General features: G+C 45.9%; 1 protein-coding gene across 5 annotated transcripts in view; it reads right to left on the reverse strand.

Moving 5' to 3' along the window:
- Positions 1-3969: 3969 nt before the first annotated feature.
- The window catches only part of EPHB1 (EPH receptor B1), a 356679-nt gene continuing 343453 nt past the window's right edge, over positions 3970-17195 (reverse strand). For 4 of the 5 annotated variants that reach the window (XM_043523075.1, XM_027819335.3, XM_027819337.3 and 1 more), the window contains one exon: positions 11156-11558. The gene's annotated coding sequence lies outside the window, so the exon portion shown is untranslated. Of the gene's footprint in view, positions 4319-11155; positions 11559-17195 lie in introns of those variants that run through there. The other variant, XM_007056966.4, reaches the window with a different exon arrangement.

Genomic DNA, 17195 nt, shown 5'->3' on the forward strand with positions numbered 1-17195 from the left:
CTCGTATGGTTAAAAACATTCAGATCAATCTCCCCTCCTTCTAAATAATGCCATGTGAGGGCTCCCATGGTTACTGGTTTCTCTGAAAGGAATCCAGACTTTATCTTTTATTTTTAAAAGAGAAGTGTGAAAATGCCTTGTTACAGGGAAATATGTCCCCTGCATCCAGCTTGATAAAAGGACATTGTGATTTTTAATATGGCAAAATGTAACTGTATATATCAAGGAACAAAGAGTGCAGGCCATATATATATAGGATGGGGGACTCTATTCTATGAAGAGTCTTTGAAAAAAATTGGGGATTGTGGTGGGTATCATAATCAGCTGAACACAAGCTCCCAGTGTGACACTGTGGTCAAAAAAGCTACTGCAATCCTAAAATGCATAAACACAGGACTCTCAAGAAGTTATTTTACCTCTATATTTGGCTCTGGTGTGACTATTTCTGTACCCAGTTCTGGTGCTCACAATTCAAGAAGGATGTTGATAAATTGAGAGAGTTCAGAGATGAGTCACGAGAATGATTAAAGGATTAGAAAACATGCTTTTCAGTGATAGCCTTAAGGAGCTCGTCTATTTAGCTTAACAAAGAGAAGGTTAAGGGGTGACTTGGTTACAGACTATAAAGTAGCTACGTGGGGAACAAATATTTAATAATGGGCTCTTCAGTCTAGCAGACAAAGGTCTAACACGACCCAAAGGCTGGAAGTTGAAGCTCGACAAATTCAGATTGGAAATAAGAAGTAGATTTTTTAAGTGAGGGTAATTAACCATTGGAACAGCCTACCAAGGTTCATGGTGGATTCTCCATCAGTGACAATACCTCACTTAGCAGCTCTTACAAAATCCTCCATGGCAGGGTGGCCTACAAAGACCCTGTTTCACCATATTCACTTGGGGGAACCAGCTCTTACACAACAAGAATGGCCTTGTGGGGCAAGTGTTGCTGTTTGTTCACAATTTCAGCCTGTGCACATCTGCGTAAGTACTCTATGGAGAAGTCCAGTCTGTCATTTCGACCATCAGGAGGAGTCCACACAGATCTACCTGCACATCTACTAATGTGATATATATCATCATGTGCCAGCAATGCCCCTCTGCCATGTACATTGGCCAAACCGGACAGTCTCTATGTAAAAGAATAAATGGACACAAATCAGACATCAGGAATGGTAACATACAAAAGCCAGTAGGAGAATACTTCAATCTCCCTGGACATTCAATAACAGATTTAAAAGTAGCCATCCTTCAACAAAAAACTTCAAAAACAGACTTCAAAGAGAAACTGCAGAGATACAATTCATTTGCAAACTTAACACCATTAATTTGGGTTTGAATAAGGACTGGGAGTGGCTGGCTCACTAGAAAAGCAATTTTCCCTCTCTTGGTATTGACACCTCCTCATCAATTATTGGGAGTGGACCACATCCACCCTGACTGAATCGGCCTTGTCAACACTGGTTCTCCACTTGTAAGGTAACTCCCTTCTCTTCATATGCCAGTATATTTATGCCCATATCTGTAATTTTCACTCCATGCATCTGAAGAAGTGGAGTTTTTTACCCACAAAAGCTTAAGCCCAAATAAATCTGTTAGTCTTCAAGCTGCCACCGGACTCCTCGTTGCTTTTGTGGATACAGACTAACACGGCTACCCCTCTGATACTTTGTACTGTAAGAGTACTTATCAATGGTTTGTTGTTAAACTCCCATGGAGTCAGTCCTGAATCTGGTTCTATTCAATATTTTCATTAATGACTCGGATAATGGAATGGAGCGTTTGCTTCTAAAATCTGCTGATGACACCAACTTGGGAAGGGTTGCAAGCACTTTGGAGGACAAAACTAGACTTCAAAACAACCTTGATAAACAGGAGAATTGTTCTGAAATCAAAAAGATGAAATTCAATAAAGACAAGTTTAAAGTACTTCACTTGGGAAGTAAAAATCAAATGCACAAGTACAAAATGGGGAATAACTGGCTCGGTGGTGGAACTGCTTGAAAGGCGTCTGGAGTTAGAATGGCTCACAAACTGAATATGAGTAAGCAATGTGATGCAGTTGTGTAAAAAGCTAATATCATTCTGGGGTGTGTTAACAGGTGCGTCATATCTAAGATGGGGAGGCAGAAGTGAAAGTAAGCCGGTACGCTGTACCAGACCGGCTTCCCCAGGCCAGTGATTTAAAGGGCCTGGGGCTCCCAGCAGTGGCCGGAGCCCCAGGCCCCTTAAATTGCAGCCAGAGCCCCTCTGCCAGAGTCCCGGGGTAGCAGAGGCAGCCAGGAGCCCTGAGGCTAGGACGGCGATTTAAAGGGCCCAGGGCTCCACTGCGCTAATGGGAGCCGCGAGCCCCGGCCCTTTAAATCACCGCCGGAGCCCCGAGCTGCTGCCGCTACCCCAGGGCTCAGGTGGTGATTTCAAGGCCTGGGGCTCCGGCTGCTGCGGGGAGCCCTGGGCCCTTTAAATCACTGCTGGAACCTCACTGCCGGAAACCTGAGATGGCGGTGGCAGCTGGGGGCTCCAGTGGCGATTTAAAGGGCCTGGGCCTCCGCTGTAGTAGCTGGGGCGAGAGCCTTGGGCCCTTTAAATTGAACCCAAAACTTGGGGCTCCCAGCCACCTCTGCAGCAGGTAGCTCCAGTGGTGATTTAAAGGGCCCGGGGCTCCCAGCTACCACAGCTGGAGTCCCAGGCCCTTTAAATCTCTATTTAAAGGGCATGGGCATTTAAAGGTCCTGCCTATTCTGGTTGAGGCCACGCCCCCCTGCTCAGGACTCCGGCATACTGGTAAATCCTTTAAGTTACTTTCACCCCTGATGGGACGTAATTGTCCTGCTGTAGTCAGCCCTGATGAGGCCTCAGAAGGCGTACTATGTTCAGTTCTAGGTGCCACACTTTAGGAAAGATGTGTACAAATTGGAGAGAGCCCAAAGAAGAGCAACAAAAGTCATAAAAGGTTAAGAATACCTGACCTGTGAGGAAAGGTTGAAAAAACTGGCCATGTTTAGTCTTGAGAAAAGACTGCGTGGGGAACTGATAACATTCTCCAAATATGTTAAGGGATTGGGCTGATGGTAAGGCAAGTAGTAGTAGACTAACTCTGCAACAAAGGAGATTTAGGTTAGATATTTGGGAAAGCTTTCTAACTATAAAGGTAGTTAAACTCTGGAATAGGCTTCCAAGGGAGGTTATAGAATCCTTATCATTGGAGATTTTTAGGAACAGGTTAGACAAACACCTGTCAGTGGTGATCTAGGTTTACCTGATCTGTTCTCAGCATAGGGGCCTGCACTTCATGACCTCTTGAGGTCCCTTCCAGCCCTACATTTCATGTTGTTATGATTCCTAATCTGTTATTTCTGAAGTACTAGGATTAAATTCTGGAGCAGTTTATAAATGAAATAGATTTGATAGTCCAGCTTCCAAATATACTGTATTTTTAATTACAGATAGTCCCATGCACTGCAAAAGTCAGCACGATTGGAAACCTTTGCTGAGAGAGGACTTAAGCCAATGCTAGAATAGTCAGGCATGGGCAGCATCTCGGGTGTAGGGTGTCTTTGCAGGACAGAAGCTAAGTGTGGAATGTCAGGCAGTTTTGTAGGTCACATAGCACAAAAAAATCATCCTCAAATGAAAATTGTGGCAAATGTCTTGTTTTATAAACAGCTACTTCAAAACGAATGCACCAAAATCTGTAGCAATGGAGTGATGTTATTTCAGATCATTTGGGATTTAATGTGGATTTAAACCATTGGATTTAATATGCAGCTGTTTTGTGAGTTTGTAAAGTGGCAGCATTTTTCCAGAGCTGCATTTGCCGAGGAATAGAGTAAACTTAATATCTTAAGCACAAATGTGAAAGATTGTAAAGCAGTAAAATATTATCGACAGCAAGAGCCCATGTACAACTGAAAGATTCGTGACATTCCTAATTAGCTATGAAATATAATGTGCTCAGCTAGATCTTCTGAGGGCTGTACTGTCCCTGTTTTGTCAAAGAGCCAATATTTGGCAACTACTAAGTCCTGAGGGTCTTCATCATGGTTCCTGATTTCTGTCAGCTGGAGAGCTGTTCATTCAAAGTGTTGTCAACTGCAAGGTCTTACAGGTGTTAGCTGCTCTGCAGGTGTGCACCATGGTCCAGGCAGAATGGAGTACATGTCAGCAGGAAAGGAGGCTCCTGGAACCTGGAGATAGCTTCCCCATCTCCTCATCACCAATGTTGCTTGCCCCAAATTCTGTTTATCATCTTACAGATACTTCTGGGATGGATTCTCCAGTTCTGCACTGAAGCCTGTGGAGTGACACTGATTCCAATCTACTGTAACAGAGCAGAGAACCATACTCAGCATCTTTACCATACACTTAAGGTCAGATCCTCAGCTACTGTAAACCACATTAGCTTCAGTAACATCCATGGAACTGGACAACGTACACCCAGTAGGGATTTGGTCCTTAACTGGCTTTATTCACAAGGTTTTATTTGGCATCTTCCTGGCCTGATTGTCTGCCCCTTTCTGGTGTAAATCAGGAGTGTTCATTGAAGCCCATTGAGGTACACTGGTGTCAGGAGCCAGGCATATTGAAATTTCTTGGCCCACCTGCAGAGAAATGGAAAGCATCACTCTGCTTCTAGCTTTTCAAACCTGATAGCCATGACGCAATGATTTGTCACTCTGAGCCTCCTGTCTGGTCTGGGGTTTGACAGCTGTATATATTTGTGTTCAGAGGAGCTAGAACGCTTTTTGAATGCTCTGTGTCTGCAGTACATGACACTGCACTAGAGCACGGAGGTAAAGAGGGAGACAGTTTTGAATAATTATCTAAAAGTAATTGAAAAAATCAGAGCCCCAGCTGGTGTGAATCAGCCAGAGCTCAAGGAGAGTGAGTGGGCCAGAGCCCTAGCTGGTGTGAATTGGCCATAGCTCCTGGGAAGTCAGCAGGCCAGATCCCCAATTGGTGTAGCTTCAGTGAAGCCATGCAGCTTGATACCAGCTGAGGATCTGACCCAGTGTATCCTAGAAACCCTAGACAGGCACTACCAGAAAACAGGGCAGGGGGAAGTTTAAATCTAGGACCCAATTGTGCTCGCTAATTGACTCAGACATATTTTGTTAATGCTCCAGCAACACTGCGCAGCTTCCCTGACCTATACAGACACCTTCAGAGTCCTGTGAAGGCCATCAAGCTGTCAGTGGCTGTCATGGGGACCTCTACTCACTGCCCAGTGGTGCCTCCTCCTGGCCACTCTGGGGATTCGCTCTTTCAGCCTGACACCCTCTTCTTGCGGTTGCTTGACTCATCGTCTCGCTCTCTCACTCTGCCGCCCCTCTGTTTGTGTGTCCTTGACTCCTATCTCAAGGCAAGGTCAAGCAACCAGTCAGGAGGGACAGGGAGAATTGGGGGGGAAGGTATAAGAAGCACTAAGAGGGCAAAGAAATTCCTGTCCCTGACCATAGCACAACCCACTCCTTACCCCTTCCATGGGATACAAAAGAGGTGGGACAAAGCCCCCCAGCCTCACGACCCCTCAAAATGGACCATGACCATAAATTGTAAGAGGTGGGACCAAGGGCGTGTACTGCAGGTATAATTATGCCTGCCAAGGAGTGGGTGAACAAAGCACTGGGAACAGGCTCTGTAGCATCAGAGCTATGGATATGTTTGCTCAAAACTAACCCCAATAAACATTGCATTGTCTGCACTTCAGACTTCTGGCCTTCTGCTTTCTGTCTGTGTGACAAGAACCAGGGAAGGGGGTGAAGGGAAAGTCCTCTAGCAAACACAACATTGTTAAACTGGATCATGCAGTCAAGGACACACAAACAACCCTAACTCTGCTCTCAATCTGCTACTGTCCTTCCAACCCCTTTGCATTTTGTATATATGATGGAAATATTTTCATTAAGGACTCTGGGGTTTGATTCAAGGCCCACTGAAGTCAACTGAAAGACTTGCAGAAAGCCTTGCAGTTACCTTTAACTAGAGCTGGGTGAAGAATTTGTGTTTCAGTTTGGCCAGCAAACCAAAAGAAGTCAGAAAAAATATTTCATTTCCAAAAATGTTCAGAAATTGTCAGGCAATTGGAAAAGTCCATTTTGGGTCATACAAACTGTTTCATTCCAGTCAGCTCCAGAAAACATAGGTACCTGCGTGTGTGAGGTGTCTCCCCCACTTTATAACCTTTAGCCACTGTCAGGGTACTGGCCTGCGTTGTGGGAGACCCACTTCTGAATCCCAGCACTGCAGCAGGGACTTGAATGAAGATCTCCCCCATCCCAAGTGAGCAGACTATCGGTTATGCTACGATTGGCTTCTGTCAATCTTACCTATTGAAGCTGTTCCACTTTGTACAAATATTTAAATATTCATTGGACCAAACAATGGTTGACACTGTCACTGGTTGAACTTCAAGGCGCAAGAAGCCTCTCTGACTCAGTGCAGTCAAAAGAAGCACAGAGGGGCTCTAATGTTTGAATGTATTCTAATGTTTGAACGTATTCTTTTTAAAAATAGCCAGAGCCTCGCGAACCAGCTGAGCGGCAGCGAACCAGCTGAGCAGCGGGGACAGCAGAGCAGCTCACAGCAGGAGTTTGCCAGGGAGTTCGCCTGGAGTGAGCCCAGTGAGGCTTACATCTTGCCAACGTCTCTGAGGAAGCTCATAGTAGGTAGGTGATATGGAAGGGGGGGGTTCAGCTGTTGTGACCTGCACTGGATGTGCCATGTTTGTCTTTCTTCCACAGGACAGAAGCGACTTTGTCTGTACAAAGTGCAAGCTGGTCTCCATACTGGAAGAGAAGATTGAAGGTCTGGAGTAACAGGTAACGACCCTGCGTTGTATACGAGAGACTGAGGATTTTCTGGACAAAACTCAGGATAGGCTTCTAGGGGCACAAAGCTCTAAAGATATAGAGCAGGTTGCACAGAGGAGCCAAGAGGCCAGTGAAGAAGCTTGGCAACATGTGACCTCCAGAAGAGGTAAGCGGAATGTCCGGGTTCCAGTAACACAGACACAGGTAACTAACCGCTTTCATGTTCTCTCCACAGGTACCATTGCGGAGAGTGGACCAGATGATATGTCTGGGGGCAGAAAGCAGAAGGAGACTCCGCTGGTTGGAAGGCATGAGATGCGATGTCCTGAGGTTGGGGGTTCCACGACCACCACTCCCAAGAGGAGAAGGCGGGTGGTGGTGGTCGGGGACTCTCTCCTCCGGGGGACTGAGTCATCTATCTGCCGCCCTGACCGGGAAAACCGAGAAGTCTGCTGCTTGCCAGGGGCTAAGATTCGCGATGTGACGGAGAGACTGCCGAGACTCATCAAGCCCTCGGATCGCTACCCCTTCCTGCTTCTCCACGTGGGCACCAATGATACTGCCAAGAATGACCTTGAGCGGATCACTGCGGACTACGTGGCTCTGGGAAGAAGGATAAAGGAGTTGGAGGCGCAAGTGGTGTTCTCGTCCATCCTCCCCGTGGAAGGAAAAGGCCTGGGTAGGGACCGTCGAATCGTGGAAGTCAACGAATGGCTACGCAGGTGGTGTCGGAGAGAAGGCTTTGGATTCTTTGACCATGGGATGGTGTTCCATGAAGGAGGAGTGCTGGGGAGAGACGGGCTCCATCTTACGAAGAGAGGGAAGAGCATCTTTGCCAGCAGGCTGGCTAACCTAGTGAGGAGGGCTTTAAACTAGGTTCACCGGGGGAAGGAGACCAAAGCCCTGAGGTAAGTGGGAAAGCGGGATACCGGGAGGAAGCACAGGCAGGAATGTCTGTGAGGGGAGGGCTCCTGCCTCATACTGGGAATGAGGGGCGATCAACAGGTTATCTCAAGTGCTTATATACAAATGCACAAAGCCTTGGAAACAAGCAGGGAGAACTGGAGGTCCTGGTGATGTCAAGGAACTATGACGTGATTGGAATAACAGAGACTTGGTGGGATAACTCACATGACTGGAGTACAGTCATGGATGGTTATAAACTGTTCAGGAAGGACAGGCAGGGCAGAAAAGGTGGGGGAGTAGCACTGTATGTAAGGGAGCAGTATGACTGCTCAGAGCTCCGGTACGAAACTGTGGAAAAACCTGAGTGTCTCTGGATTAAGTTTAGAAGTGTGTGCAACAAGAGTGATGTAGTGGTGGGAGTCTGCTATAGACCACCGGACCAGGGGGATGAGGTGGATGAGGCTTTCTTCCGGCAACTCACGGAAGCTACTAGATCGCATGCCCTGATTCTCATGGGTGACTTTAATTTTCCTGATATCTGCTGGGAGAGCAATACAGCGGTGCATAGACAATCCAGGAAGTTTTTGGAAAGCGTAGGGGACAATTTCCTGGTGCAAGTGCTAGGGGAGCCAACTAGGGGGGGCGCTTTTCTTGACCTGCTGCTCACAAACCAGGTAGAATTAGTGGGGGAAGCAAAAGTGGATGGGAATCTGGGAGGCAGTGACCATGAGTTGGTTGAGTTCAGGATCCTGACGCAGGGAAGAAAGGTAAGCAGCAGGATACGGACCCTGGACTTCAGGAAAGCAGACTTTGACTCCCTCAGGGAACAGATGGCCAGGATCCCCTGGGGGACTAACATGAAGGGGAAGGGAGTCCAGGAGAGCTGGCTGTATTTCAAGGAATCCCTGTTGAGGTTACAGGGACAAACCATCCCGATGAGTCGAAAGAATAGTAAATATGGCAGGCGACCAGCTTGGCTTAATGGTGAAATCCTAGCAGATCTTAAACATAAAAAAGAAGCTTACAAGGAGTGGAAGGTTGGACATATGACCAGGGAAGAGTATAAAAATATTGCTCGGGCATGTAGGAAAGATATCAGGAGGGCCAAATCGCACCTGGAGCTGCAGCTAGCAAGAGATGTCAAGAGTAACAAGAAGGGTTTCTTCAGGTATGTTGGCAACAAGAAGAAAGCCAAGGAAAGTGTGGGCTCCTTACTGAATGAGGGAGGCAACCTAGTGACAGAGGATGTGGAAAAAGCTAATGTACTCAATGCTTTTTTTGCCTCTGTTTTCACTAACAAGGTCAGCTCCCAGACTGCTGTGCTGGGCATCACAAAATGGGGAAGAGATGGCCAGCCCTCTGTAGAGATAGAGGTGGTTAGGGACTATTTAGAAAAGCTGGACGTGCACAAGTCCATGGGGCCGGACGAATTGCATCCGAGAGTGCTGAAGGAATTGGCGGCTGTGATTGCAGAGCCCTTGGCCATTATCTTTGAAAACTCGTGGCGAACGGGGGAAGTCCCGGATGACTGGAAAAAGGCTAATGTAGTGCCCATCTTTAAAAAAGGGAAGAAGGAGGATCCTGGGAACTACAGGCCAGTCAGCCTCACCTCAGTCCCTGGAAAAATCATGGAGCAGGTCCTCAGAGAATCAATCCTGAAGCACTTAGAGGAGAGGAAAGTGATCAGGAACAGTCAGCATGGATTCACCAAGGGAAGGTCATGCCTGACTAATCTAATCACCTTTTATGATGAGATTACTGGTTCTGTGGATGAAGGGAAAGCAGTGGATGTATTGTTTCTTGACTTTAGCAAAGCTTTTGACACGGTCTCCCACAGCATTCTTGTCAGCAAGTTAAGGAAGTATGGGCTGGATGAATGCACTATAAGGTGGGTAGAAAGCTGGCTAGATTGTCGGGCTCAACGGGTAGTGATCAATGGCTCCATGTCTAGTTGGCAGCCGGTGTCAAGTGGAGTGCCCCAGGGGTCGGTCCTGGGGCCGGTTTTGTTCAATATCTTCATAAATGATCTGGAGGATGGTGTGGATTGCACTCTCAGCAAATTTGCGGATGATACTAAACTGGGAGGAGTGGTAGATACGCTGGAGGGGAGGGATAGGATACAGAAGGACCTAGACAAATTGGAGGATTGGGCCAAAAGAAATCTGATGAGGTTCAATAAGGATAAGTGCAGGGTCCTGCACTTAGGACGGAAGAATCCAATGCACCGCTACAGACTAGGGACCGAATGGCTAGGCAGCAGTTCTGCGGAAAAGGACCTAGGGGTGACAGTGGACGAGAAGCTGGATATGAGTCAGCAGTGTGCCCTTGTTGCCAAGAAGGCCAATGGCATTTTGGGATGTATAAGTAGGGGCATAGCGAGCAGATCGAGGGACGTGATCGTTCCCCTCTATTCGACACTGGTGAGGCCTCATCTGGAGTACTGTGTCCAGTTTTGGGCCCCACACTACAAGAAGGATGTGGATAAATTGGAAAGAGTCCAGCGAAGGGCAACAAAAATGATTAGGGGTCTAGAGCACATGACTTATGAGGAGAGGCTGAGGGAGCTGGGATTGTTTAGTCTGCAGAAGAGAAGAATGAGGGGGGATTTGATAGCTGCTTTCAACTACCTGAAAGGGGGTTCCAAAGAGGATGGCTCTAGACTGTTCTCAATGGTAGCAGATGACAGAACGAGGAGTAATGGTCTCAAGTTGCAATGGGGGAGGTTTAGATTGGATATTAGGAAAAACTTTTTCACTAAGAGGGTGGTGAAACACTGGAATGCGTTACCTAGGGAGGTGGTAGAATCTCCTTCCTTAGAGGTTTTTAAGGTCAGGCTTGACAAAGCCCTGGCTGGGATGATTTAACTGGGACTTGGTCCTGCTTTGAGCAGGGGGTTGGACTAGATGACCTTCTGGGGTCCCTTCCAACCCTGATATTCTATGATTCTATGATTCTATGATTCAAACTCACCCTCAATACTGCCAAAAAGGCTAAGGGCTTGTTTATAAGGAGAGATAGTGCACTGTGGAACTTTTAGGGGCCACATGGCCAGTTAGCAGGTGGCAGGTGAGTGCACTGCAGACTTACATTCCATCTTGCCACATACTAACTCTCCGCATAGGCAAGCCTTAAAAGTGACATTTTCTAAAGTATACACTGTTGGCTTAAATCTGCTCCCATTGACGTCAATGGCGAATGACCAGTAACACCAACGGGAGCAGAGTCTGGCCAGTGCTGAGTGCTTCTGAACATCCCAGCCTAATGCAAAAAGGAAAAACATTTTCTACTGCCATATATTTATCTCTTGGAGATTTAATTACTAGTAAAGCAAAATGAATAATTCATAATGATGAATTTCTCCACTATTTTTACAGTATTTAACCAGTTCTAAGTCAAAGACAAATACCAGGAAAAAAATAAAATCTATCAGAGGGGAAGGAAAAGTCATCAGGCTTATTTCATCATTTTTATTGAGTGCAATTTTCTCTTTAGTACAATATTCTCTGAAAGTTACCGTTACAAACTCTGACAATTTAAACACAATCAACGAATCGGGAAAAAAAATTACAACGGGGCAAAATCTTGTACAGACATCTCATTGACTATGTACAGGACAGGGCATCTGCTGGCCGGCACAGTGCATGCTGCTGAGACGAGGGCTCTCATCGCCTCTGCTCATCAGGACAGAGCGAAGCCTTGGCACAAGAGCCTGACTTCGCGGTGGAGACGTCAGCATTCATCCTGCAGTCATGGTGGCAGGGTGCTTTGCCAGAGGAAATGGAGGTCAGCAGTATGCTGTCCTGTCTCCATTTCCTTGTGAGATGAACTACTGATGTATTCCCCCTAAAAGAGAAAAGAGGAAAAACAAAATAAGAAAAAATGAGTTCATTTTAATGCAAAAAACCATCATCCCAATTCTTCACATAACTTGTGCTTTGGCAGCATAGGAGAGAGCAGCAAAGCACAGCTAAGACATGGCATACCCTACCTTAACTGGGTATATTGTTGGCACTAGAAGATACAATTCTGTAGGCTACAGTGATCTACAGAAGGCTCCCTGGGCTTCAGGCTTTAACATCACATATAGCACCATGCAGCTGTTTAGTGAAAATGTGTGCTGACTCCTTTGGATTAAGTATCCTGGTAAATTCCAACCAGTCTGCATGATCATGTCACAGAATTCCTTGATTATTCCTGACATTTGTCCATAGTCATCACGACAGCTAGTCAGGCATTTCCTGCTGATAAAAGATTTCAGCAAGAATTGAAATTGTCTGTACGAAAAATGTTGATTGTGTGAAAAATGTTCAATTTGCCATTGTAAAAATTGGAATAAAATAGTTCCTTTCAAGATGAGTGGATTTGGATGAAAACATTTCAGTTAGCTGAATGTGTCAGCCTGAGCTACTGCAGTCCCTCACTGGTGTTGTAATTTGGGTGCCCACTGACCTTATTCTACCCAATGGGCTGTGCTTCCTGGCTGGAGTACATCTCCCAAGATGCACCACAGTCTTCACGCTGGCTGATCTGCACACTGATTCAGGGATATCTCACCATCATGAGGCATCATGGGAAATGTAATCTAGTCAGCAGTCTAGCCCATAAGGAAGACTAGGGACATGAAGCACTATAACTCCCGTGAAGCACTGCGGTGGCTCAGGGGGACACAAGTTATCAAAATTTCTGTGGTTTTTATCAAAAACAGAAAACCCAGGGGGGAAAATGTAGAAACCCCCCTATTCTTTTTTCCCCAAAAATAATACATTTGTTTTCAGCACCATTTTTTACATAGGAAACTCCCATGTTTGAATGAGTTCTAGTGAAGCATCAGTCACACTTATGGTAAAAGTCCTGGTCCGAAAGAGCTCTGACAGCCCAGTAGACATGATGAAATAGGTGGATGAGACAAAGAAACAAGCAGGGAGGCAGAATGGGGAGACAGTAAAAAGTGGAGGTCATAAGTAATTCATAAGTGTAATAGGTAGAAGCAGAAGTCACAGGAACTGCAGCTCGCCAGCCGCCTAGCCATTCTCCAGTGGCAGTTTTCTGTAAGCATCACAGCACAGGGGAATTTTAAGGTGGAGCTTGGATAAAATGGTGACTTTGTGGATTTTGATGGGGAGTTTTTCCCTGTGTATGTAAGAGTGACCCAGGAGAAAGTGTGGAGATGCTTGTGGGGAAAGCTGACAAGCAGGTAATGCAGGTGGAGCGAAGGCCAGAGTCAATCTTGGGGTAAGATAATAGAATGAGGAGATAGGGTGGGGGCTGGGCTGCCAAAGACTTCAAATTGTACAATCATAGAAATGTAGGGTTGGAACGGACCTCGAGCGATCATCTAATCTATCCCCCATGTGCTGAGGCACGCTTAAGTATACCTAGGCCATTCCTGACAGCTAACCTGTTCTTGAAAACTTCCAGTGACAGAGACAACCTTCTGAGGTAACCTGTTCCAATGCTTAACTAGCCTTATGGTTAGAAAGTTCTTCCTAATCTCTAACCTAACTCTCCCTTGCTGCACACTAAGCCCATTACTTCTTGTCCTTCCCTCTGTGGACATGGAGAACAACTGATCACCATCCTCTTTACAACAACCTTTCACATATTTGAAGACTGTTATCATGTTCCCCCTCAGCCTTATCTTCTCTCAACTAAACATCGCAAGTTCTTTCAACCTTTCCTCATAGGTCATTGTTTTCTAACTCTCATAATTTTTGTTGCTCTCCTCTGGACTCTCTCTGATTTGTTCACGTCTTTCGTAGACTGTGGCATCCCAAACTGAGCACAATACTTTACCTGAAGCCTCTCCAGTTGCTTTTGTTGCAGTGGCTGCACATTATTGGCTCATGTCCAATTTGTGATCCACTATTATCCCGAGATCCTTTTTGGCAATACTGCTGCCGAGCCAGTTATTTCCCATTTTTCAGTTGTGTATTTGATTTTTCCTTCCTAAATGCAATACTTTGCACTTGTCTTTATTGAATTTCATCTTACTGATTTCAAACCAATTCTCCAGTTTATCAAGATCAAGAGCTTGCAACTCCTCCAAGTTTGGTGTCATCTACAAATCTTATAAACATACTCTCCTCTCCACTCCATCAGCCAAGTCATTAATGAAAATAGGTCCAGAACTGACCCCTGCAGGACCCCACTAGATATGTCCTCCCAATTTGGTCCTAGATGTTCATACTTCTATAGCAAAAAGGAAAGGGTTTAATGGAAACAACCCTTTACCTCCTTTCCCCACATTAGGAAATCTTGCAGCAGGACTTTTTCTGTTACTATTCTTTAGATACTTCCTTTTCTTTCCATAGAAGCAATACAGCTTTGCCTGAATTCTCCTTCCCTTCCCCTCTGGTTTTATGCTAGGCTGGGGTAATTACCCCTGGCCTTCCCATCTGTCCTTGAGATTAGCTTCAGCTCTTGGCTGTGTTAGCTGAAATCTGTGCCCCAGGCAGTGGAGTTAGTAACAGGAGAATTGACACCTCTATTGCTCTAATGCCAGCATGAGCCATAACTTTAATAAAACAGGGTTTGCTTAATGCTGCACTGGTAATTACCTCTGCCCAAACGCTGCCTCTTTTCCCTCTGCCTTTCTTGCCCACTGCATGGCTCAATCACTGTGTATTCTGGCCTAAGAACCAAGCTCCTTCTCCCCACTCCTTTACAGACCCTTGCTGAGGCTTCCAGCTCTAAATAAGAAATACTGTCAGCACAGCCAAGCCAGGCTTTTCTCAATGGGCAACTTAACTGGCAGGTGTTTGGGGGGCTAGAGGTGCATTTGCCATGAGTGTAACAGATAACCAGATTCTGGTTCTGCCCCGTTTTGAAGTTCAGGGGCGTTTGGATCTAGGCTTTTGCTCTGCACCCATCGCTGTTAGGATTAAGCAGTCATGGCAGAAGCACTGGACAAACAGCCAGCACCCACCAAACAATACAGAAACAAGACACTGCAAGGACAGGACACATTGCCATTGGGGTTAATGGCCTCTCTGGTCTTGACTTCACTGCAACAGAAAGATGTGTTTTTAACCTCAGGGTAATTAAGGTGCATGAGCTATGCTGAGGTAAACCACACTGAAGGCCAGACACTTTAGTTCTACCATGAGGTAAACTCACCAAGATCAACTCCTGGAGGGGGGATAGGGCTGTTTACCTGGCCATTTACCTCATGATAAAACTAAAGTGCCTGTTGTCTACTAAGTTTTTACTGGTAGTTGCCCTGAAATAAAAAGAGTCACTTTATTAAGCAGTGAAGACAAGGCCTCTGTCCTGGCTGTAGCAAGGAGTTAAATGCAGAGCATAGGCCTGAGACTGAGCTGAAGATACTTGTGCTGTAGAGAGCTCAAATTCCAGAGAAAGCTCCTCCTAAGGGGCACAGAACTACAAATCCTATACAGGTCTCTGCTCTGTAAGAAGTCCCTACAATTGGTCACCAGTAAGGACAGAACCAAGACTTCTATCGCCAACAGCATAAGCCTCTACCACTTGAGCTAGAGGAACAGCTCTGCTAGCTTGTAGCAAAAGGCACTTATCTTCTAAGTGGGCCAGTCAGTAAAGGGAGAGATGATCCCCACACACCTAGCCAGCATGGGGCATGTAGAAAACCCAACATGGCAGCAGGACTGTACCTCACCCATCCCTTGCCTCCTGCAGGCGTGTTCTAAGTGGGAGGCGGATCATGTACTTAAGAGGAGAAAAAAATTCTGGGGCAGGTTATTTTGAAAAAAATAGAGGAAGTTGGACACCACTTTTGAATGAAAGACCAAGTCCTAGCGGGATCCTTCCATGGGCAGAGGTTGAGTTAGATGGTCAAAGTTGCATGGTAACTTCATTTCTCAGTCGGTCTGCAGTTCATCACATGACACTCGCTTCTCAGACACAGGACACTTTTGAATGCTGAAAACTAAACACATACCCTGGGCATTTCAAAGGAGCTGGGTGTTCAGTTCTCACTGAAAGTCACTGTGATTTGGGTGCATGGCTCCTGACCAGGTCTTTGGAAGCATCAGTCATCAAGCATGGCTCCCCTTATCCAGAACTGCTAATTTGAACGAGGCAAAAACTAGCTGTGATGACTGCTCAGATCCACCATCCGCTGCTAGGCTGTCTCCCTGATGGGCCAGCTCTGCCCAGAGAGCCAGGTTGCAAGAGGTAAATGGGTGGGCACAGGGGGTAGAGAGAGTGCCATGGGCAGTGAGTGGAGTTGTGGGGATCATGCTGAGGGATCTAGTCATGGATTTGCTTGGTGTGGCCATGGATAACACCCTTGGGATCAGAATTCTGTGTCCATTTTAATTGATCTCTGGCTATAGTCTCTTGAAGAAAAAGAATCTGTACTGGACAATTGTGACTACCTAGAATGGACTCTGGGCTTAGCTCCAAAGAGGAAAAGCAACAGGATGGGATTTCTGTGCCCACCTGGAAGAGACACTTGGTACAACTTCCATGGCTGGTCAGAGAGGAAGCTGAATAGGATGCCGGGGCCCACATTTATTGGAAACTGGGCATAGGCCTTGGGATAAGAATCTGAGCTAGATTGTTGAGCAGATTAAGTATGGATTCCAGGTACAGAGGGAGACAACCCCAAAATGGACTCCAGCCCACAACCCCCCCTTCCCCCCACAATGGCTCACATTTGCACCCCTAAGGAGAATGGGCAGCTAAATGAGACTTCTGTGCTCACCACAGAGACTGGCTCTTTTCAAGTGAAAAATGGCATTTTTCTTGCAAAAGACTAGGAGGATTCCAGCAAAAAAGAGAGCAGCACTGGGAGCACCTCCTACTCACACTGTAACCAAGAAGTGCAGCATGGAAGCGAAATCCCATTATTTAGTCACTTCAGGGGGGAAAAGAAGCTTTTAATATCCAATTGCACCTTGGAAACATAAAGCCGCCACATTAAATAACAAAGCAATTGACCGCTGAGTAGCCTTGTTTGGCTACTGATAACTGGGGGCCGCCAACGTAATTATACTAGGGCTTCTGTACTACTGTCCTAACTTACTGATGCTTTTAAAAATAATTCCAGCTGTGTCCGACATTTTACTCCTATTAAAATTCATCATCGTACTGAATAAAAATCATTTTAGGCCACCTAGGTAGTAATGAAACTTTTATTTAGTAATGTAGAGTTCAGCAGAAAAAAGGGGAGGAAGCAGAGGTGAGAAAAGAAGAGTGGGGAGAGAGAAACTGAGATTATCTCAGAAAGTAATTTATATGGAAGAAAATATATATCTGTGTATTTCTTACCACCAGGGTCCATTTTCAAAACCACGCTCAGATGTTAGGCCTCACGGCTCACATTAACATTAATTGGAGTAGAAAGTCTAAATTGCTGAAGAACTCTGCAACTGGAAATGCATCCCAGTTATGTTTTACAAAAGGCATTAGATGCCAAATATATCAGATGATATTTAAAATGTCACTTAACTAGCAAGGTCTCTTGGAGTCAGAATCTCTGTTGGGGTAAATCAGCATGGT

The sequence above is a fragment of the Chelonia mydas genome, chromosome 9 (genome assembly GCF_015237465.2).
Source record: "Chelonia mydas isolate rCheMyd1 chromosome 9, rCheMyd1.pri.v2, whole genome shotgun sequence".
In the NCBI taxonomy this organism is placed as follows: Eukaryota; Metazoa; Chordata; order Testudines; family Cheloniidae; genus Chelonia; species Chelonia mydas.